At 44.7% G+C, this 23,488-nt stretch overlaps 1 protein-coding gene across 3 annotated transcripts in view; it reads left to right on the forward strand.

Annotated features, from left to right (window-relative positions):
- LGR5 (leucine rich repeat containing G protein-coupled receptor 5) overlaps nucleotides 1-23,488 on the forward strand; it is a 114,578-nt gene that overhangs the window by 20,399 nt on the left and 70,691 nt on the right. The window contains exon 1 of one of the 3 annotated variants that reach the window (XM_023644013.2): nucleotides 21,403-21,947. The exons of the other annotated variants lie outside the window; for them this stretch is intronic. The gene's annotated coding sequence lies outside the window, so the exon portion shown is untranslated. Of the gene's footprint in view, nucleotides 1-21,402; nucleotides 21,948-23,488 lie in introns of those variants that run through there. 3 annotated transcript variants of the gene reach the window in all.

Consider the following 23,488-nt stretch of genomic DNA (forward strand, 5'->3'; position numbering starts at 1 on the left):
GGGGCTTCCATTTAAAGGTAGTTGTTGCCACAGTGTCCTCTGCCCCCTCTTCAGTCTGTTTATCGTCACGTCCCCACCACCGAGCAGAGTGCCCGGCACTTGCACGTGTCGTGTGAAGTCTTCTGTGGGTGGAATGAGGGCTTGCTCCCTCTGTTCTGCTGCTTCCCTTCTCTCTTTCCTCTCACTGCCTGGATTCTTGAAAGAGGCTGTCTTCACCACTGCTGCTTCATTGCCACACTCACTCTTTCATTCCTTTTGAAATCAGCCTGCCCCCCACCGTCCAGCTGGAGTCATGCTCTCTCAAACACCACTGACCTCCCACTGCCACTCCAGGGGGGTCTTTCCTGCGCCCCCGCTTCCTGACCGCTCTGCCTGGGACTTGCCCACCACCTCAGCAGGGGTGTGCTCCGAGGTCCCAGCCTTGAAATGCGTGTGTTCTGGAACCCGCCAGGCCTGGGTCTGGCCACAGTCTGCAGCTCAGTTCCCTTATCTGTGAAGTGGGGCTAATCAAGCTGCCATCTGTGTCTGGCCTCATAATCTCGCCCCTCACCACTCTCCTCTCACATGTGCACCCCTGCCAATGCATCTTCCTGAACGTGATGATGGCCATGTCCCTTCTCTGCCAGGAAAGCTCACTCCCCGGCCGCACACGAGAGTGCAGTCCACTTGGATCGTGGCCCGCTGTGCCACCGCAGCAGGAACCATCTGGAGATAGCACCCTGGTGCCAACCTGGCCTCTGACCATTGGCATCTAACATCTCTTTATCTCTGTGTCTTCGTTAGCAAATTGAAATAGCAGATTAATTTAAAGCTGAAGGCCGTTCAGCTTTAAAATTCTATGATTTTACGTTTCAGCCTTATTTGTCCACACTTTCCCTTCAAGCTTCTTCTTCTTCGAGCAGATTGGATAACACCCCATTCCTTCACTTGCTCGTTGCTTCCTCCCTCTGTCCTCTGCCCTCAGCAGTGCCCCTGGCTGGACGGGCTGCTCTCTTGGCTTCACGTGGAGAGACCCTTCCTTCAGACTTTTCTCAAGTGCCGTCTCCTCTTCTGGGGCCGGGTTGTCATCCCGCCCGACAGATGCCCATTGTCCTCTTCCCTGGGGCGTTCACCTTAGATAAGCCCCTGCCTTGTTCTCCTCGCTCCTTCCCCGGCCCCAGGCCCCAGCCACCTGCCTTCACACTTTGGTCACTTCTGTCTTCCTCTTGCCAGCTCTGGCTGTGCCGCCCTTATGTAAAGATCCACCATGCCTTAACCTCATCCGGGGCCGCAAACCAGACTTCAGAAGACGTCACTGAAACGTCCCAGGTCACTGTGGTTCTCTCGCCTGTCAACCACTCTTCAGGGCTAACTGAAGCCAGCGTCCTGAGGTCACCCATGGAGGCGAGTGGGCTGTGAGGGGCTTGAACTGTGAACATTAATTGTGTCATGGACTACGATAATGCATTTACAAGTTAGTATAAAATCAGCAAATAAGCAAAATTGTACTTAACAACACTTCACCGTGGTTACATTTTATTAAAATTTGGTCACCACATTACAACTGTAGCACTTTTAACCACTTACCAATAGGTGAGGTGAAATTCCATAAATGTTAGAATGCGTTCATATTCTGGCTCAATGGTTCACCACTGGGCAAACCTCAGAATCACTCCAGGAGATTGTTTTTAAAGTCCGCATTCTGGGTACCACCCAGAGATTCTGGTTTGGCAGATCCAGAAGCGAAGCTGGGCACCAGTGTTTGGACAGCCCACACGGCGCTTCCTCCACCTGTCTTTTAAACAAGACTCTGTCTCCTAGGATCTGGGGGGGGCGAGTTGGGGGCGGGGTGGGCGGGTATGGAAGAGCCTCAGAGTACCACCGTACTAGCTGGACTGCATCCCCCAGCTAGCTGCACAAGCTTCCCCTCCTCCTACATTCATATTCTGCTCCGTCCTGTGAGCCTCCTGCCATCTAGCACCTGGCAAAAGTATGCTTCTCCATCCCTCTGTTAGGACCGTACCTCAAAACTCACTTTCCAGGTAACATAAACTGATTAACTGGAAATGAGAAAACAGGCAGTCTCTGGTAATTCACAGCACAGAGGTTATCAAATGGCCACTTCCTAACCACTCAGAAAAACCTAAACAAAAATAATTCAGTGAAACAATAGCAGCAAAGACCTTTTGTTGGTCTTCAACTGTGACCTCTTGAAAGGCAGCAGCAGCACCTGTCCCTGCGCCTTTCCATTGCACAATGTCTAGCACACTGTTAGAACTCAGCAGAATGAGAGAATTTTTACACAGTGCTGCACCTGGGAAGGCTGGCAGGTTGCCACCAGCTAGACGGCTGGTGCACTTGAGCGATTCCTGTGCCTTTATGTAGAAGTAGAAAGTCATGAATTACAGCATCTCGGCAGACGGCTATGAGGATTATCCATTGAATAGAAGTTTTGTGTTTGTATTTTTTTAATGAGGACAAAATATACTGGTATAATCCTCCTTTATGAATCAAGAGAAGAACTGAAGGAACAAACAGGATTATGAAATTACGTTACTTCTGTATCATCAACCCTGAAAGGGCTTCACATTCCTTCATTTCATTTTAGCAAAGATTTTCTTTTACTAAATAGAGCTCAAAACATTCTAGTTGCTCTTACTAAGCTTGCCGTAATTCAGGACTTCTTGCCTGGTAAAGTACTGGATGGTATGGAACTGAGGGCACCATGCAGAGAAATCTTCTTGCTTTGACGCCTTTAACCTGAATAGAAAGATGATGAAGAAAAGGAAAGAAAATGTAGCAGACTAAATAAAAATCTATTTATTTGGGGGATAAAAAGAAAGTAATACAAAAAGATGTTTTGCATCTGTATTCTTCACGATGATACCATTTGGCATTTGGGTTACTTGCCAAAAGAACAAAAATGGATTCTACATGGGATTAATAATTTCCTTTGTCTGCCCTGGCCTTTTATGAGTAGTATCTAAGGAAGATCTGGCAAATTATAAGGAACTGGAAAATTAAAAGGCTTTCTTGGGTATCTAAGATCTGCTTGTCATTTTCAGATTTTCCGAATTTAAGGAAAATGAGGAGATGAGAGCATAACTATAGCTCTTTGGGGAGCTTTTATTTAGTGAAATTGGCAACGTGTCCTCCTTGGAAATAAGGAGAATGCAACTGATTTTAACATTGCAGTGAATCTTGAGTGATAATGAGAGTTACCAAAATAGTTATTTAAGGCAGTGTCGGAATACTTAGAGGATGAGGAAGGCAAAAAGGAAAATAATGTAGACCAGATTGTTTTTAACAAAAATAGCCATCATTTATGATGTGCCAGACTTCCCATATGTTATCTTATTTACTCCTGATATCAGTCAGTGAGATTTGTTATTTCTATTGTATAAATAAAGAAATCAGAGTAGTTAAAGAATTTTCCAAGGTCACAAACCTAATAAATAGTGGAGACAGGGGGTTTGAAAAGAGGTCTGTCGGATTCCAAAGTGTGTGCTTTCCTCAGGTGCCCAAGAAGAACTTCCAAACAAGAAACTTGCCTCCATATCAGCTGTGAGCCTATTTCAGCTCGCTTTCGGAAGGCTGAAGTTTTAATCAATAAAAAGTTACTTTAAAATGTTGTGAGGGAAATTGTACATTTGAGAGAGAATTGTTCAAGATTTCACTGGTATGGAAGTACCATTGGAGCGAACTTGGCCTGAAGAAAAGGGGGTACAATAAATGCCAGGGACCTCAGTGCTGAAGAGACCATACACGTCCTGCTGTTGTCATTTTTTACGTCTGCATCAGGAATGGCTGGTTGCCATTTCACCTGTGTCTCTGATTACTGGGATCCTTTCTGGCATAGTTAAGGTGTTTTTTTGATGTTTTGTTGTTTTTTTGTTTTTGCTGAGGAAGATTCATCCTGACTGCTGCCAATCTTTCTCTTTTTGTACGTGACCAGCCACCACAACATGGCCACTGGCAGACAAGAGGTGTAGTCTGTGCCAGGGAACCAAACCCAGGCTGCCGAAGCAGAGCACACTGAACCTAACCACTATGCAACCAGGGCTGGCCCCCAAAGTGGCTTTGTTGGTTTGTTGCTTTGACAGTTAATCGTGGTGTTTCCTAAGGAGAGTGTTGTCTGCATGTAACTTCAGTGATAATTAGTAACATCAAAAAATATCTTGGAAGAAGTGACGTCAGCATCATGGTGGAGTGAGCTGTTCCCTTTAAGTTACAACTAAAAAGACACTCACTAACCAACAGCGACTTCACACAGCACCACAGGAAGCCTGAGATCCACACAGCCATGTGCCTAGAGGTGGGTGGACTGGATCCCTGGGAGGCAGTGGAACTAGGTGAGCACCCCCCCACCACCACCAGTAGCAGCGAGGCAGGTCACAGAGCCTCACACAGCAGCCAGCGTGCTATAAGAGGAGGCAGGGCAGCCCAGCCCATGGAAGTGCCCACCATGCCCAAGCAGCCCCGTTGTGGGAACCCTCCCCACCAAGTGACAGTGGCTCAGTCCCTGTGAAGTCGTCCACCCACTGAGCACAGTGTAGGTGAGAAGGTGCCCCCACCCGTGGCACACAGCAGCTCACAGGACCCACTAAGGAGGCACCCCCACTCACAGAGCACAGCAGCCCACAGGATACACTGAACAGTGGCTCAGTCCCTGCATGGGCACCCCTCGTCCTTAGCTCAGTGCAGGTGAGAAAGTGCCCCTCCTGCCTAGTGCACAGCAGCTCAGCTGGTCCCCTGCCAAGGACAGAGTCCCCACCTATGGTGCGCCACCCACCTGCCCAGTGCAGAAGCCCTGCCTGTGTGAGCACAGGCTGCAGAGCAGCTGTGGCCAGCCTATGCAAAGACAACGCTACCCACACAGCTTCCAGCAGACGGGCCAGGATCAGAAACACAGCTCCTGCTCCCCTAGCCATGGCAGGTGGAATCTGTGACCCAATACTACCACAGATGCACTGGCAGAGGATCAATTCATCAAACACCATGAGGAACTAGTGACACTTCACAGCAAAAGAAAGTGACCAGCATCCAGAAACCAACCCTGAACTCACAGAAATTTAGAATCTAAATGACAGAGAATTCAAATTAGCTGTCATAAAGAAACTCAACAAGTTACCAAAAAACTCTGACAGTTCAATGAGCTCAGGAATAAAATTAATGAGCAAAAGGAATACTTTACCAAAGAAATTGAAACACTAAAACACACACACACACACACACAAATTCTGGTTATGAAGAGCACAATTAATGAGAAAAAATAATCTAGAAACCATAAATAGAGCAGATGTTATGGAAGACAGAATTAATGAACTAGGGGACAGAAATATAGAAATGCTACAGGTAGAGGAGGGGAGAGAACTAAGATTTTAAAAAGATGAAGAAATTCTTCAGGAAATATCTAACTCAATTAGGAGAAGCAACATAAGATTATAGGTATTCCAGAGGGACAAATGAGGGAGAAAGAAGCAGAGAGCTTGTTCAAAGAAATAATAGCTGAGAATTTCCCAAACCTGGGGAAGGAACTGGACTTACAAGTACATGAAGCCAATAGAACTCCTAATTACATCAATGCAAAGAGACCTTCTCTAACGCATATAAAATTAAAACTGGCAAAAGTAAATGACAAAGAAAAAATATTAAGAGCAGCAAGGCAGAAGAAAATAACCTACAAAGGAACACCTATCAGGCTTTCAGTGGATTTCTCCACAGAAACCCCTTACAGACTAGGAGAGAATGGAATGATATATTCAAAATACTGAAAGACAAAAACTTTCAGCCAAGAATACTGTATCCAGTGAAACTATCCTTCAGATACAATGGAGAAATAAAAGCTCTCCCAGATAAACAAAAGCTAAGGGAGTTCATCACCAGTAGACCTCTCCTAGAAGAAATGATGAAGGAAGCCCTCCTACCTGAAACAAAAAGACAAAGGTTTAAAAAGCTCTGAGCAAGGAGATAAATAGTCAGACAAAGTCATAAAATTGCAGCTCTCTATCAGAACAGGTTAGCAAACTCTTAATTATAACATAAAAGACAAAGGGAAGGAAAGCGTCAAAATAACTATAAACACTTCAGTTTAGTCACAAACTCACCACACAAAAAAAGAATAATTTGTGATAACAATAGCTCAGAAGGGGAAGATGGAATCTGCTTAGGCTAATGGACATATGAAGCTATCAGAAAGTGAACTATCTCATCTATGAGATCTTTTATACAAACCTCATGGTAACCACTAAACAAAGAATCAAAATAGACCCATAAAACATAAATAAAGATAAAACTGAGAAAACCATCACAGAAAACTACCAAACTGAAATGGCAGTCAGAAATACAAGGGAAGAGAAATGATGGAAATATAGAACAACCAGAAAACAAGAAATAAAGTAGCAGTATTTAGCCCTCATGTATCAATAATCACTATAAATGTATATGGATTGAATTCTGCAATCAAAAGACATAGAGTGGCTGGATGGATTAAAACCAAAACACAATAATATGCTGCCTCAGGAAACACATCTCAGCATTAAAGACAAACATAGGCTCAGAGTGAAAGGATGAAAGGCAATACACAAGCAAATGGCAAACAAAAGAAAGCAAGTGTTGCCATACTTATATCAGACAAAGTAGACTTCAAGAGAAAAATGGCAATGAGAAACAAAGAGGGATAATACATAATGATAAAAGGGACATTCCACCAAGAGGACATAACACTTATGAATATATATGTACCTAACACAGGAGCACCAAAGTATATAAAGCAACTATTAACAGACCTAACGGGAGAAATTGACAGCAAGACAATAATAGCAGGGGACCTCCACACCCCACTTCCATCAATGGATAGGTCATCCAGACAGAAAGTCAACAAGGAAACAGTGGCCTTAAATGAAACCCTAGACTAGACGGACTTAATAGATAGAGAACACTCCATCCAAAACCAACAGAATACACATCCTTCTCAAGTGCACGTGGAACATTCTCAGAGACAGACCATATGTTGGGAAACAAGGCAAGCCTCAGTAAACTTAAGAAGATTGAAATCATATCAAGCATCTTTTCCAACCACAGTGCTATGAAACTAGAAATTAACTCGAAGAAAAAAGGCTGGGAAAGCAACAAATATGTGGAGACTAAATAGTGTTCTACTTAACAACCATTGGATCATTGAAGAAATCAAAAACTACCTGAAGACAAATGAAAATGAAAATACCAACTCTTATGGGATGCAGCAAAAATGGTTCTAAGAGGAAAATTTATAGCAATACAGGCCTACCTCAACAACCAAGAAAGATCTCAAATAAGTAATCTCGAACTACACCTAGCAGGACTAGAAGAGGAAGAACAGACGAAGCCCAAAGTCAGCAGAAGTAGAGAAATAATAAAAACTAGAGCAGAAATAAATGAAATAGAGACTAAAAAAAACAGTAGAAAGGATCACTGAAGCTAGACGCTGGTTCTTTGAGAAGATAAACAAAATTGACAAACCCTTAGCTACACTCACTAAGAAAAAAAGAAGGCTCAAATAAATAAAATTAGAAATGAAAGAGGAGAAATTACAACAGATACCACAGAAATACAAAGGATTATAAGAGAATACTATGAAAAACTATTTGCCAACAAACTGGATAACCGTACAAGAAATAGATAAATTCTTAGACTCATACAACCTCCCAAAACTTAATCAATAAGAAATAGAGAATCTGAATAGACCAATCACGAGTAAAAATATTGAAACGGTAATCACAAACCTCCCAAAAAAACAAAAGTCCAGGACCAGATGGCTTCTCTGGAGAATTCAACCAAACACTCAAAGAAGATTTAATACCTGTCCTTCTCAAACTATTCTGAAAAATTGAAGAAGACAGAATGCTTCCTAACTCATTCTATGAGGCCAACATCACACTGATACCAAAGCCAGATAAGGACAACACAAAGAGGGAAAATCACAGGCCAATATCACTGATGAATGTAAATGCAAAATTCCTCAACAAAATATTGGCAAGCAGAAAACAGCAGTGCATTAAAAGGATCATACACCATGATCAAGTGGGATTTATACCAGAGATGCAGGGGTGGTTCATCATCTACAAATCAATCAATGTGATGCACCACATTAACAAAATGAGGAATAAAAATCACATGATCATCTCAATAGATGCAGAGAAAGCATTTGACAAGGTCCAACATCCATTTATGATAAAAACTCTCAATAAAATAGGTAGAAAAGGAAAGTACCTCAACATAATAAGGGCCATATATGACAAACCCACAGCCAACATCATACTTAATGGTGAAAACCTGAAAGCCAGCCCTCTGAGAACAGGAACAAGACAAAGGTGCCCACTCTCGCCACTCATATTCGATATAGTACTGGAGGTTTTGGCCAGAGAAATTAGGCAAGAAAAAGAAATAAAAGATATCCAAATTGGAAAGGAAGAAGTGAAATTCTCACTGTTTGTGGACAACATGATTCTATATATAGAAATCCCTAAAGAATCCACCAGAAAGCTATTAGAAATAATCAACAACTACAGCAAAGTTGCAGGGTACAGAATCAACTTACAAAAATCAGTTGCATTTCTATACACTAATAATTAACTAGCAGAAAGAGAACTCAAGAATACAATCCCATTTATAAAAGGGAACCCTCATACACTACTGGTGGGAATGCAAACTGGTACAGTCACTATGGAAAAGAGTATGGAGATTCCTCAAAAAATTAAAAATATAACTACCATATGACCCAGCTATCCCACTACTGGGTATTTATCCAAAGAACTTGAAATCAACAATTCAGAGATTTATGCACTCCTATGTTCACTGAAGCATTATTCACAATAGCCAAGAAATGGAAGCACCCCAAGTTCCCTCTGACTGATGATTGGATAAGGAAGATGTGGTGTATATATATACAATGGAATACTCCTCAGCCATAATAAAAGACAAAATGGTCTTATTTGCAACAACATCGATGGACCTTCTGGGTATTATGTTAAGCAAAATAAGCCAGAGAAAGAGAAACACGATATGATTTCTCTCACATGTGGAAGATAAACAAACACACAGACAAAGAGAACAGATTAGTGGTTACTAGAGGGAAAGGGGGTTGGGGGGGTGGGTGAAAGGAGTAAAGGGGCACATATGTATGGTGACAGATAAAAACTAGATTATTGCTGGTGAGCATGATGCAGTCTATACAGAAACTGAGATATAATAATGATATAACTGACACCAGTTTAGCAAAGGACATTATGTAATATTGATGTGTGATAAGCAGATTAATTTTCACTAGACATTGTGAAAGTTAAAAATGATAATTGAATGTTATTCATGCTTTCACCTCCATCTGTTTTATTTATTTCTGTGTTTGATTGCCAGAAGCTGTGCTGTAAATGATGAGCCGGTAAGACAGTACGTGTAGTCAGAGCTGGACTCCTGGTGCACTTGGAAAAATAAAACACAACGTTGTCTGTTCTAAATAGTAGCAGATGTAAAATTGTCCATCTAAGGCTTCTATTTGAACTGAATTACACTTGACAAAAAATAACAAGCTGTGACAAATAGAAGGGCAAGATTTCAGTAATTCTCTAAAGAATGTGTCTACTCAAAGCTTTGTGGCAAAAATGCCTTGTTTGGGGCACAATTGCAGAGTTGGAATAACAGCCCATGAATACCCTGGAGAAATGACTATGTGCCCAAAGTGAATGCCAAAGCCGCCCTCGTGAACGAGCCTTTTAATGGGGGCTTTATCTGGGCTTTGAAACGGTCTTCATTGGTCCTACATAAAGATTAATAGGAAAAGCCGGCACTGAGTTGGCCTATTTGCAGAAACAATTTTAAAGGTTTACTGATGGTTGACAAATGCCATTTAAGCTTTCAAAGCCAGCCATATGCTTTTGAAAAGGATTTAGAGGAAATCCCCCACTACAGAAGGGTCTCTGGCCGCCTCTGGTTTTAGGTGTGTGGACATGTTGCTGAGTTTTCTCTTTCCTGCCTTTTTTCCACCTCTTTACTGAATTCCTAAAACATGTGGCTCAGAAAAAGAAGACAGTGAGTCTTCCTCTGATATACTTCTGTGTTCAGAAGGTGCCCACATAGTTTTGTTTTTCAGGGAGAATTAAGCAGACTCTTGCCAGACCGCTGCGCGTTCAGTGTCTTTCTCAGTTACCTTGCTGTTAATACAGGAGCAGCACACAGCGCTGGTGTCGAAAGTGTAGTGTAACATTCAAATATGCAATTAATGCTCTTTAAAGGTGTTTGGATTTTTAAAGTGTTTTTGTCGATGGATATATTTTAAACTTCTAGGATGTCCCAGCTATATATACATTATAAATCAGATTTTAATGAATATGGGCATCGTTTTCCTTCCACATTCATTCTTTGCATCTCACTGTTGGTTTCTGGCCCAGGTAAAGTTTATTCAGCCTGAAGAGTAACACATCTCCAAAGAGATTGTGTACAAAACATTTCTTCACAGGGTAAAAGTCCGAATGCAATTTTAGAATATTACCTGTGGCAATGTGGATTCAAACTGGCCCCCTTGATGCTTTGCCATCACCTGCGTCTGCTCGCTTCCTGAGGTCTTGGGGTGATCTCATCAATGGCAGGACCTCCTGTCTTCCTGACGAGCCCCCAGGGCCGGAGGAGACCCTGCGCTGGCACAGCCAGCGGGACCGGGCACCTGAGGGACAGGACACAGGCGAGACCCGGCAGCTGCCACACTGGGCACCTGAGGGACAGGACACAGGCGAGACCTGGCACCTGCCACACTGGGCACCTGAGGGACAGGACACAGGCGAGACCCGGCACCTGCCACACTGGGCACCTGAGGGACAGGACACAGGTGAGATCTGGCACCTGCTACAGCGGGCACCTGTGAGATGGGGCACCTGGGGGCTCAAAGCTGTGCTCCGGCCCCTGGTCCCCGGCCGTGGACAATGATCTGGCAGAAAGCGACACAGACACCAAGAAGCCCCGAAGGGCAGGAGATGGGGTGAGGTCGAAGCAGAGACACAGACACCTGGCGACGTGGAAGCTGAGGATGCACGCAGGAGGCTCAGAGCTGTTCTCAGCTCACTCACTCGCCACTCCCCAGAACCAAGAGAGATGCTGCACTTGCCCGCCTGGGGAACGACTCCAGCCCGGCCCCGAAGGAAGGATTCGGACGCGGGGGCCCCGCATGCCTCCCACAAGGGCTGGAAAGCCTCGTGGTCGGTCTTCCCCTCTCTCCTTCAAAAGCCAGAACCTTGGGGCTGGCCCGTGGCTGAGTGGTTAAGTTCCTGCGCTCCGCTGAGGTGGCCCAGGGTTTCGCTGGTTCGGATCCTGGGTGTGGACGTGGCACCACTCATCAGGCTACGCTGAGGCAGCGTCCCACATACCACAACTAGAAGGACCCACAACTAAAATATACAACTATGTACTGAGGGGATTTGGGGAGAAAAAGCAGAAAGAAAGAAAAAAAAAAAAGACTGGCAATAGTTGTTAGCTCAGGTGTCAATCTTTAAAAAAAACAAAAGCCAGAACCTCGGGGAGGCCCCATGGCTGGATGGCATCGCTGACACAGCGGCCCCGACGCGCGGCCCTTGTCCTCCAAGCCATTCTCCAGGCCCCCACCAGGGCGACCTTTCTAGAAATTTCCTAATGCCATGCCTGTTGCTGCCAAAAAAGCCTTCAGTGACTCCAGGGCCCCACCCCCAGCGGCATCTGAGGATTGGCACTTGCTCGGGGGTCTGAGACAGCTCCTCACGGGGTGGAAGGTGGTTTGGCCGCGGCCTCATCAGTGAGAAGATCTGGGTGAGGGCTGCTTGCCCAGCACCTGCCTCTTGTGCACTCACTGAACTCCCTTCTCATCGCCGGAGACGCTTCAGGCTCAGTGCGACTCAGCAAATCTAACTGGGACTCTAGAATTTGAAAACAGCATTTGGTTTCCACTGTGTACGCTCTAACAGTTTGCTTCTATTTATGGCAGGTGATCCTGGTGTGCTACCTGTAGGTAGTGAGAGAAATTTTCCATTTTTATTGAACTTACCTAGGTAATTTGAGTCAATTAATATATATCTATAGGTGTATGTATATACACATCTGTGTGTGTGTGCATATAGGTGTATATACATATATGCAGATATATAAATTGATATATATCTATAGGTGTATGTATATACACATCTGTGTGTGCGCATATAGGTGTATACATACATATATGCAGATACATAAATTAATATATATCTATAGGTGTATGTCCATATATATACACATCTGTGTGTGTGTGCATATAGGTGTATACATACATATATGCAGATATATAAATTGATATATATCTATAGGTGTATGTACATACACATCTATGTGTGTGCATGTAGGTGTACATACACATATGCAGATATATAAAAGAATATAAAGTAGTAGTTCAGTAACTGTCCTTATATGGTAAAATAATAAGTGAGTAGTTTGGGAAACACAAGCTATGAAATGAAGTCCAGAGCCCTTACATGGCCACCACATCTTTCTCCCACTCCTACCTCCAGACGGTGTGGCTCCCTTCACCGGCTCACACACACACCTTTGGCAAACCCTGACGGGCCAGGCAGAGCCCACGCTGGGCTCCCTTGCAGAGCACGAGCCATCCCTGCACCTGGATTGTCTTCCCGGCTCTTCTCCACCAAGGTGTTTCCATTCATCCCTCGCTTTCAGTACCAGGCAGCCCTTGAGACAGACTTCCTGCCCATTATCCCTGCTCCCCAGAGCTGAGTTGGGGTCCCCTACTTTGAGTTCCCACAGCATCTTGGTCTCATTTTTATTACAGCACTTATCACTTCTGTAACTCTTAAATTGCTTATCTATTCTCAAATTCTATAAACCACACGAGGACAGGAATTTTGTTTAGGTCTCTGACACACCTGTCTAGAATACAGTATTTCTTCAATAAAGGTTTGATGAATTAACAGATTCTTTTTATCTGGAAGGCAGACAAGCAGGATATCAAATAACCAAAACTTTAATAATAATACAGTAAATGATATTTAAATAATGCAGCCGACCTTAATTGGGAAGAACAAGGGCTCTACCAAAAAATGGAAACAACTTAAATATCCATCAACTGATGGATGGGTCAATACAATGTGGTATATCCACTGATACATGATACAACCCAAATAAACCTTGTGTGTAAAACGTCCAGAATAGGCAAATCTATAGAGACAGAAAATAGATTTGTGATTGCCTGGGGCTAGGGTGGGAGGGGTTGGTTAGTCATTGCTAATAGACACAGAGTTTCTTTTTGGGGGATGAAAATGTTCTCAAATTAGATTTTGGCAATGGTTGCACAACTCTGTGGATACACTAAAAACCATTGAATTGTAAATGGGTGAATTGTATGGTATGTGAATTATATCTCACTAAAGCTGTTTTTTTAAAAAAGAGTGAGGATTCAAAGTCAGATTGCCTGGCTTTGGATCCACAGTTTACCAGCCAGTGATCACAGGACAGTGTTTAGCTTCTCTGCGACTCAGTGTCTCTTCTCTAAATAGAAGCAGTAACAGTGCCCACCACAGAAGAGCACTGTGAAGACTGGACATGCCTGTGAAATAGTGGCACTCAATAAATATTAGCTCTCATTAGTGCTGGGTTATGTAGTATGTATCATGAGGACGTATTTTACTGTACTTGTAATGTTAACTGTCTTACTTCTTCCACACATGGTGACAAGCCCATAGCACATATAATGTTCTTGGTTAGTAAGCCACCTGTATATGCTTTGGACAATTCACAGTGAAATGCATGTGATGCACACATTATGTTGCACCTTAATCTGCAGAACAAGCCTATGAGATGACTCTTATTATCCCCATTTTACAGACAGGGCAAGGGGTCCACAGAGATGGTGACTCGCTCAAGTCCCGCTGCCTTACACGTGGCAGAAAGGAAGCATCCGATGCCAGGCCGGGGCGCTTTGGAGGGCACCAGCTCTCCTGTGTGCATGTGTGCCCACGTACACACACCCTACAAGTAGGGTAGTCGCCCCTGGAGGCAGCTGCCGGGGTGGATGTGGCGGCTCCACCATGCTTCCCTTATTCAGATGCACCTCCCACATCACTCTGCCACATCAGGCCCTCCTGTCTTGTCTGAGATTTTACAATGAGAAATATTCTTTCAAGATGGAAAATAGGCAGAGCCTTGGTCTCGAGAATGCTACTGCACAAATAGACGCTGAGAAAGGGCAGGCCTGGGGGTCTGTGCACACGGGCGTGGTCCTTGTCTCTGAACACTGGTGTTATGACACGTCAGGAACACCAGCTAAACAAGTGTCTGTAACATCTGACTTCAATCACTGTAGTCAGTAGCAGAAATGTTACACACAGCTGGTGCATACCACAGCAAGAGCCCGTTGTGTGAACACGTCCTGTGATCAGAAGGGACAATGCAGAACTAATCCCAGGGGAGGGCGGAGTCCACTGGGAGCATCTGGGGGCAAACTTGATGGCTTCGGGTTAAATTCCCTCCGGGAGTGGCCAGCGAAGCCACAGGTTGAGGCTGCAGCCCAGTTATGTGTGTTCTGGATAATTCATGCATGAGCCTCGTCGCATGTGAGTGTTTGATCCTCACCAAATCTCTGCCCTCAGAGAGGTTACAGCCTAGTCTGAAGGATGTTGACAGTGTCCACGTCTTGCTGGATTTTGTGTTCCAGCACTTTTCTCGGGTCTGGCACACAGCAGATGAATGCTGGTTGAGTCAATAGATGAGTGAATGAGGGAGTGGATTATCATTTGGGGAGAATTACGTAATGCACGTATAGATTGAGATTTATTCAACACTCTATAAAATGTGCGTTATTAATTTGCTGAATTGTGAATGAATGGACTTTAACTGAACCAATATGACAAGCTGAATTTTCAGAAAGAGACTGAAAAATGAATGAGGTTTTCATTAATTTCCACTGTCCTGTGTGTTTAATTCATTTAAAAATGTTTTCAGGATTTGAGTAAAAAAGGAGGGTAAATTTGTGTTGATGACCTAAATCATCTTTAATTTTCACAATATGACTATTCCGTTTGCCAGACTACTGGTATTATTGTTATTCTACGAAACAAATGAAACAGTTACCTGTATCCTCAGATCCCAAAGTGATAACACTTTGTGCTCACCTGCAGCCCGTGAAGAGCTGGCCTCACATAGGTGGGTATGTGACACCTCCCCCCTTTCCCAGGGGTCAGGCTTCTAGCATCTTCAGCCTCTAACACAGAGCCAAGAAACGTAACAGGACTCTCAGTGTCAAGTATTACTGTGCAAATCCCGTACAGTAAAGCCTCGTGGAAAAGAGCCTTTCCTCTTTCACGTCCTGTCTTCTGTTGGGGCAATCTTGATAAGCTTGATTATTTAGCTTCTGAATGCATTTGAGTATAAATTGCAATTATGTAAAAGCTAAACACCAAGAAGTTTTTCACTTTTCATTGATAACTGCAGGATTTATCGACTGATAACCCAATCAATAACAAAGGAGAAAGAATTTCCAAATTAGACCCCCAAAATACCACAAACCCATCTGCCGGTGTTTGGTGTGTAGACAAGGAATTCTGCAGACCTCACTCAGTACTTTCAAAAGATGTGCCAGTACAGGTCCTGGTGTTTTTATGATGGCAACTGTGAATAATCAAGAAAAATATGGGGGCCAGCCCCGTTGCCGAGTGGTTAAGTTCTCGCACTCTGCTTCAGCAGCCAAGGGTTTTGCTGGTTCAGATCCTGGGCACGGACATGGCACCACACATCAGGTCATGTTGAGGCGGCATCCCACATGCCACAACTAGAAGGACCCCAACTAAAATATACTACTATGTACTGGGGGGATTTTGGGAGAAAAAGCAATAAAAAAATGTTTTAAAAAATTTTCATTCTTTTCAAGAAGGCATTAAAGTATGGAATAAAAATTTTTAAAGATTTTTATATGAAATTTTAACTTTGAAAAAAATTTGGCGTTTTAAAGGATAAGATTCAGTTTAGGTGGGAAACCCATATGTATGGAATATGTATTCTAAAATAAAGCTAGTAAGTGGGGAGAAGTTGTTGGTTTTCAAATTTAAGGTTTATAAATGAGTGGGTTACTTCCAAACTCTTAAAATACTAGATTAGTAGAAATATTACAAAGCAACATATGTTAATAGACTCTTTCCTTCTTGTGTTCAGTTTTCACGTGATAATATGTGAAACAATTTACTTAACTTTAAACTTGTAAGATTTCTTTTAGACGATGTTAAAACTATAAACAATGTAGCAAATGATCATCTACAAGAAGGAGGCTGATAAAAAGTGAATTATATAGTGCCTGAACTTGGGAAAGGAGGAAAAATACGTCATAGTGTAGAGTTACTTTAAAGCTTTAATGTCGGCCAAGGGAGATTAAGTTGCCTTTGGAGTGTACAGATGCAGAAGATCCCGCTGGTGTGCTTTTCAAAGCACAGACAGATGATATGAGGAAATACAGCCTGAGGGCTCTGCTCTAATCTGTCCACATTAATGTTTTGATCTGCAACTAATTGGAGTTGCAAGTAGGGTTCAAGAAGATGCTCACGGTCAGTCTGAGGCCAGCAGACATGTAAGTCTCTTAAAAATGCATCTAGGAAGACTGACGACAAAAGGAAGAACGTGCGAAGAATTGTTCTGAGTTACGCCTGTTAGTGTGTCTAATTCAAAACTGATACGGAATGTGCACAAAAATGCAAAACACTCAACGCTCACTATCAAGAGAGATAATAAAATACACTACACAATCTCCAAAAATAAAACACACTCTCTTGTTAAGTCTTTAAATAAAAGAAAAAGAACTACCACCCAAGAGATTTAATGAATCCAAAGGTGGTGTCACCTCTCTGCTTAAACTGTGCAGTGGCTCTCAGAGCCCCAGGCCGTCAGAGCTGCTCGACGTGAAGTGTGAGGCCAGCTTGGTCTGGTCCTCATCCTGAGCACTTTGCAGGCCTTGTGTTGAGTCGTGTTGCCACACGGGCCCTTCTTTTCAACCGTGTCAACCCATTTGTAGTTTCTGAGCACAGCCTCCCCTCTCGTGCCCCGGTGCATTTGTATGTGCTGCCTCCCCTCTTGTGCCCCGGTGCGTTTGTATGTGCTGCCTCCCACCAGAAGTGCCCCTCTCCTTCACTGCTCCCTTTATCTCAGCCAACACATCTCGTGAAGACTCAGTTTATTTGTTGGATGCCTCTTAGATCTATAATAGCAGAAACATTGTGATTAACTATTTAATGTAAGTAAAAAGGAAGTTCCTTGAGAGTTTGATGGAGGAAGAGATTAGTTCCCAACCAGCTAATATGTGAGAGGGATTTTATGGGGAGGTTGGTCTTATATTAGATTCATAGGACCAAGAAAGTTTTACTGTGTTTTTTGTTTTTGCTGAGGAAGATTAGCCCTGAGCTAACGTCTGTTGCTAGTCTTCCTCTTCTTTGTATGTGGGCTGCCACCACAACATGGCTGCTAATGAATGTTCTAGGTCTGTGCCCAGGAACCAAACCCAAGCCGCTGAAGCCAAGTGCACCGAACTTAACCACTCAACCACAGAGCCACCCCTGAACTTTTACCATTTTTATCTTACTTAGGAAATGAAGACATTTATTCTGTACATCTAGTTTCCTCCTTGGTCATTTTACTCCCCTCAAGACCTTGAGAGTTAGCTTGGAGATGCTAATAGGATAGAAAAATCAGCAATATGTTGATGATTGAAACCCAGGGTTCCTCTGTTTAGGAAGGTTGTTCTCTTTGAGCAGAAGGTCATATGGGATCACATATTAATCAGGGAAGAATAGGACGCTGTCCAGCCAGCCAGGTCAGTAGGTGGACAGCAAAGCTACCCAAACCCGCTGGTTGGAACTCCCACCTTGCCTTACTATTCTTTTGACGCTAAAGAAACCTACTAAAATCTCGTCTCTTTCAAGAAGCCCTCCCCAGAAAATGGAAACTGTGTTGACAGCTCTCTGGCATGCAGCAACTGAAGACGTTCTTTGGAGGTACACAGACTTATAAATCGGATCTCTGGATAGATTACTCAGCTCGTGCCCCGGCTGTCTCTACTCTGGGATTCAAGCAGACTGAGGAAGGGTTTATTTACATGGAGGACCCAGGACCCTTCTGGGAAGTATCTGAAGGGAATTGTGCCCAACTGCAAAGTTTGGGTCAAGAGCGGTGGCGTTGGCAATGGTGGTGGCATTGGTGATGGTGGTACCAAGAGAACCCTGGATACCTTTTAGTCTCAGGCAGAAAATGCCTGGGTTGAGCACCTGGGGCACAGTTCACTGATCATTGATCTCATCCTGACATATCACCGTGGCAGGTCAGGGCAGAAGAAGGGCAAACAGCAGATGCCATCCTATGGTCAAAAGAACTAGCTGTGGGCATGCAGACGAGTCGTCCTAGCCAAGGCTGGAACTTCCAGAATGATTTGGAAAGGAAATCTGTTGGGGACTGAAGTCCCTAAGTGTGACTAGGAGCAAAGTCACATAAATAATATGTTGTGGCCATTTTTAATCTGGTATGGATTAGAAAAATAAACATTACACCTAAAACAAGTAGATATTTGAATAATTGGTGGTTTCAGCTTAAGAAAAATATCAGAAACATAGCAGATTAAATACATGTTTATCTCAAGTGGCAGAAAAGTACTTTCAAAACATAAACCTACAAAGAGAGAACAGGAGAGAAAATTATAACACAGGATGTGTTAAATTTGTGAAATGACTTAGCAGAGAAATGGAGTAAGCCAAGGAGTAAGCTAATTTCTGCATAAAACCCTAGAAAAGGGTACTTGTGAAGATCCAAGTATTGTTGAAAATAGGGAGATTCATTGTAAGTCTTATAATAAGCCGCTAAACATCTCCCTTCACTCACACAGCAAGACAATGGTCCTCGCCACCCAAACTCCCACCACAAACAAAACCTGGTAGAAGCCAAGAAAGTTACCGCCGGACAGAGCGACCCCAGTGGCTCCGCTGAGGGGGCGTTGGTCGCCCTGGGCTCGGGGTGGAAGGGGACGGGGCCTGGCGACCCGTTTTTTGTTTTGTATTTGCTTTTTCATTATATGGCTTGTAGTTGTTTAGACTATATATTATATGTATAAAATAAATAATTTATTATAATGTGTATGTATATAGGTACAAATATGTGTGTGTGTGTAAAATCATTTTGACCTAAAATAAAATTTAATTTTAATTTAAAGAAATACAATAAAAGAATCAAAAGTTTCATATTCATGAAAACACATTTAAAACTACACGCTACTGTATTAATGGATAAACTGCTTATTTTGTCACTGACAGTTTAATTCACCAGCTGCCCTGAGGTTTTCTTTTTATTCGTGGCCATGTTCGTGGCACTGGCACTGCCGGGGTGCACTGGGCAGGACTGCCACGCTCAGCCACTCAAGCCGGGCATCCCCAGCTCCAGGCAGCGGGCATTGGCAACATGACAGATAATGGGAGTTTCCAGAGTGTTAAAGATTTGCAAGCTCACATCCTCATGGTCAGGACACCTCCTTCTGTCGCTGTTTTAGCCTGATCATCAGCGTGCGCTTGTCGGGTTCCCACGTGCCACTCGATTCACTGAAAAGATAAGAACTTGGCTTTTTCCTTTTGAGGTTTCCCCATTTTTTTCTCTTTCATCTTTTCTCAGTTAATAATTACACATTTGATGTATTACGTAGTCAGACTTGGTCTAAAAGGCTCTAAATGTTATAGCTATTTTTACATTTTCCTAAGCTTTGTGACTCATTAACCGGCAACAATGAGTAGATGACGCTGTGGTGGTTTTCAGGGTTCGTGGGTGACTTTCTGACACTGGAGGTGCTCGCAGCGTGTGGGTGAGCGCCCGCAGCAGAGGCCAGGGGAGGGTGCCGCATGGCAGCAAGGCCCAGGGCAGGTGGGTAAGCCACAGTGCTGGTAGCTGAGAGGGAGTCTCGTCTGTTTCTCAGGTTGACTCAGCATTTGGTTCTTTGACTGTTGCGTGTCTGTTTTTAAAATCTCTTCTCTAATTGTTAACTCTGCTCCCTCTGCTGGAATCTTGGTTAAATTGAATGGAAAAAGTTTATCTGAAATTGAATAGTGTCTCTTCAGAGTTGGCCTGTCACCCTCAGACTGAAATGAAGACAAACGTCAGGCTGGAAAATTACTCCTGGAGCTAACTGAAAAGTGCCACTGCGACAGGGGAGGTTTGTCCCTTGTCTTTGTAACGTAGGTAAGCCAGGGTTCATGCAGTTATTTTAGTTTAAAGAAAAGGGAATTTAAATCCAACTCTTGGGTAGTTGAATTCAATTCAGGGTCCATCTTGTAGCATTTTGTTCTTGTGGAGAATTTCATTTTTGTTTTTACTACTTTGTTTGCATTTAAAATGCTTAAAAGCATTGCAGAAATAACAAGAGCTCATTAAGTGTATTGTAGGCACTTCAAAGGGTCAGAATAAGCCTTATAAACATTGCACTCACATTCCACATGTCGCTCAGGAAAGAAAGGTAAAGATTCTTCCATGTAACAGGAGGGAAAATTCAGTTTAGGGAGCAGTGACTGTGTCTCTGCGGGCTCACACACTCTTCAGTAGCAAAGTAGAGATAGAATCTGTGCGCTGTTTGATGCTGAAATACAATCATGTTTCTCCATCTTCCACATTCAACTGGAAACTCACTCAAAAATTAGTCGGTGAGATTTAATGTTATTTTTTCCTATCCATTGTTCATTAATATCTTTTTGATAAACAGATTAGCATTTATGGTAGAGTCAGTACTTTTAAACTACATTTTAGCCACCTGTTTAAAGGAAACACGAAGTAGACACAGTATTCTTTAATCTGCTTGCTGCACTATCCTCCAAGACCCACGAAAACATACTTAGTAAAAATAATCCTCCTAGAAATAAAGGACTCGTGCCAGGGAATGCGCGTGCGCTCAGCTGGCTGGTCACTCAACAGGAGCCTTCACCGGCCACGGCTGTGCCCGGAAGACTGGGAGCAAAAAACACCTGGACCGAGCGCGTCCTCAGAGAAAAGGAAGGGGCGAGAGGCAGGAGAGGGGGCAGGCAGGCGGGGCAGGCCCTGTTCCAGACGGAGGTCAGGAGGGGCTCCGGGAAGAAGTGAGGAGCCAGTGCTCAGGAGGGAGGGCTGGGGGGAGAGGGAAGGACGGGGAGAGGGAGGGAGGGGAGGTGGAAGAGGAGGGCGTAGCGGAGGGGGAGGGAGGGGGGCCGCAGGGGGAGAGGTGGCCTAGGTGGGAGGGCGTGGTGGAGGAGCAGATGGTGGGGCGCAGGTGTAAGGGCAGGGCGCAGCGGAGCAGGGCGTGGCCTAGGTGGGAGGGCCTGGCGGAGGGGGAAGGAGGGCAGGGCGCAGGTGGGAGGGTGGGGTGGAAGGAAGGAAGGTGGGGTGTAGGTGGGAGGGCGTGGTGGAAGGGAGGAGGGCCTGGCCTAGGTGGGGGGCGGGGCGCGGCGCGGCGCAGGGAGAGGGAGGGGAGGAGGAGGCAGGCGCAAGGCTCCCAGGGCGGGAGCAGCAGCCTGTGGGCTGTGCGAGCATCGAGGCGAGGACTAGGTCGGCCCAGACCCTCAGGGCCTCAGCCAGCGAGGCGGCTCGTCCAACCTGCGCACAGGGGTCCATCAGAGGTTCCGCGCAGGCCGGGAGTTACCTTACTCTGTTGGGGACAGCGGAGCTGGCCCGCCCGCGGGGCGTCTGCGCGGGCCGGAGTGGAAGCGGGAGGTGGGAGAGGACTGAGGACGAGCGGGACACGGGCAGGCGGCCGGCCGCAGCTTCTCCGGCCTGCAGGGCCCGGCGCGGCCTGGGCGCAGGAGGCCACGGACGGGCTGCTCCAAACCCCTGCTCGCTGGCAATGCGCTTCCTGCGTCAGCCTAAAGGGTGAAATCTCAGGACACATTGCGAGGATAGAAGGCAGCCTGGGATGCTGGAGTATAGACCTTTTGGAGAGTTTTAAGAAGGTAAACCATATCCAGCGGGTTCGGCCTGGGCGCTCACCCCGTCTCCTTGCATCCTCCCCACGGCAGCGTGGACCGGGTGTCTCGATAAAACGCTGGGAAGGCGAGGCCACGAGAGCAGAAAGATGATAATGTCTAACGGCCACTTAGTGGCAGAACCGTCATTTGAGACCCTGGGCGTCATTTAAAATCTAGAACCCGTTTTCCTTTCCCCAGACCACAGCTAGAAAACAACATTTAGGCTCTATTCTGTGGGTGATGGGCAACCAGCAAAGGCTTTTTGAACCCATGGGATGGATGATGGATGAGGTGTGCGTTCTTTTAATAATACCTCAGAGCCTTTGCATGTGTTTCTGGACTTTATACAGAATGCGGATGGGAGAGAAAGATTTCCTCCCGTTGACATGGAAGGACCCCATAGTCATACCATGTTCACTGTAAGACATTTCTGCATCTTGCTTATTGCACAGGACAGAGAAAACAATGGGAGTTTCTGCCTGGGCGAAATAGAATAGACCTAGTTCCTTGAGTGAAAGATTGGGAGGGTTTTCTTTGAAATATGGCCTGTGTCATTATTATGGAGCCCTCAGGCACAGGCACCGGCTCAGAATTATTTAAGAGACTCAGTGACACGGCCCCAGGGTCACTCCTGTGGTATCTACCTGCTACATCTTATAGCCTTTGCTCTGCTTTTTGTTTTGTATTTGTCTTGCCCGGTAATAAAGTAATGAACTTGTCTGCTAAAAGGAATTTATGATGTGAAAGAGGAGGAGAAAGGGGAGGTCCTTTGAAATTCCTTCTTTTGAAGAAAAAAAGTAATTGGAAGCTTACTTTCTCTGTCATCACAAAAGCTGAAATTGATGGTTTTCTGTGTGTGATTCGTGTGTGCTGCTTCACTGATTCTCAGCCCAAGTTGGTCTGACCCTGGAGGACGTTTGTTTGGCAGTGCCTGGGCGTTCGTCTTCTGGGGCTGTCCTAACAAAGACCGCAGGCCTATTGGCTTACACGGCAGCGGTTTATTTCCTCTCGGTTCTGGAGGTTGGATGGCCCAGAACAAGGGGTCGGCAGGCTGGTTTCTCCTGACGCCCCTCTCCTTGGCTTGGAGACGGCCACCTTCTCCCTGTGTCCTCACATGGTCCTCCCTCTGTCCCTGTCTATTTCCTCTTCTTGTAAGGACACCAGTCAGAAAGGGCTCACCCTAATGACCTCATTTTACTTAATTACCTCTTCAAAGAACCTCTGTCCAAATGCAGTCACGTTCTGAGTTGAGCTCAACATACGAATTGGGGAGGAGGGGCAGATATGACTCAGCCCATAACAGTCTGTAGAAGTTCTGGGTTGTCACGACTGGGGGATGCTCCTGGCATCTGGTGGGTAGAGCCAGGGATGCGGGTCAACACCAAACAAGGCACAGGACAGGCCCCAAGCAAAGAATCATCAAGCCCCAAATGTCAAAGTGCCAAGGCTGAGAAACCCTCTTCTAGTGCCAAAGCCAGTTGTTTGATTTTTTTAAGCATAAAGAAATCAGAATCTATCACTCCAGT

The sequence above is a fragment of the Equus caballus genome, chromosome 6 (assembly GCF_041296265.1).
Source record: "Equus caballus isolate H_3958 breed thoroughbred chromosome 6, TB-T2T, whole genome shotgun sequence".
NCBI classification, from domain to species: Eukaryota; Metazoa; Chordata; class Mammalia; order Perissodactyla; family Equidae; genus Equus; species Equus caballus.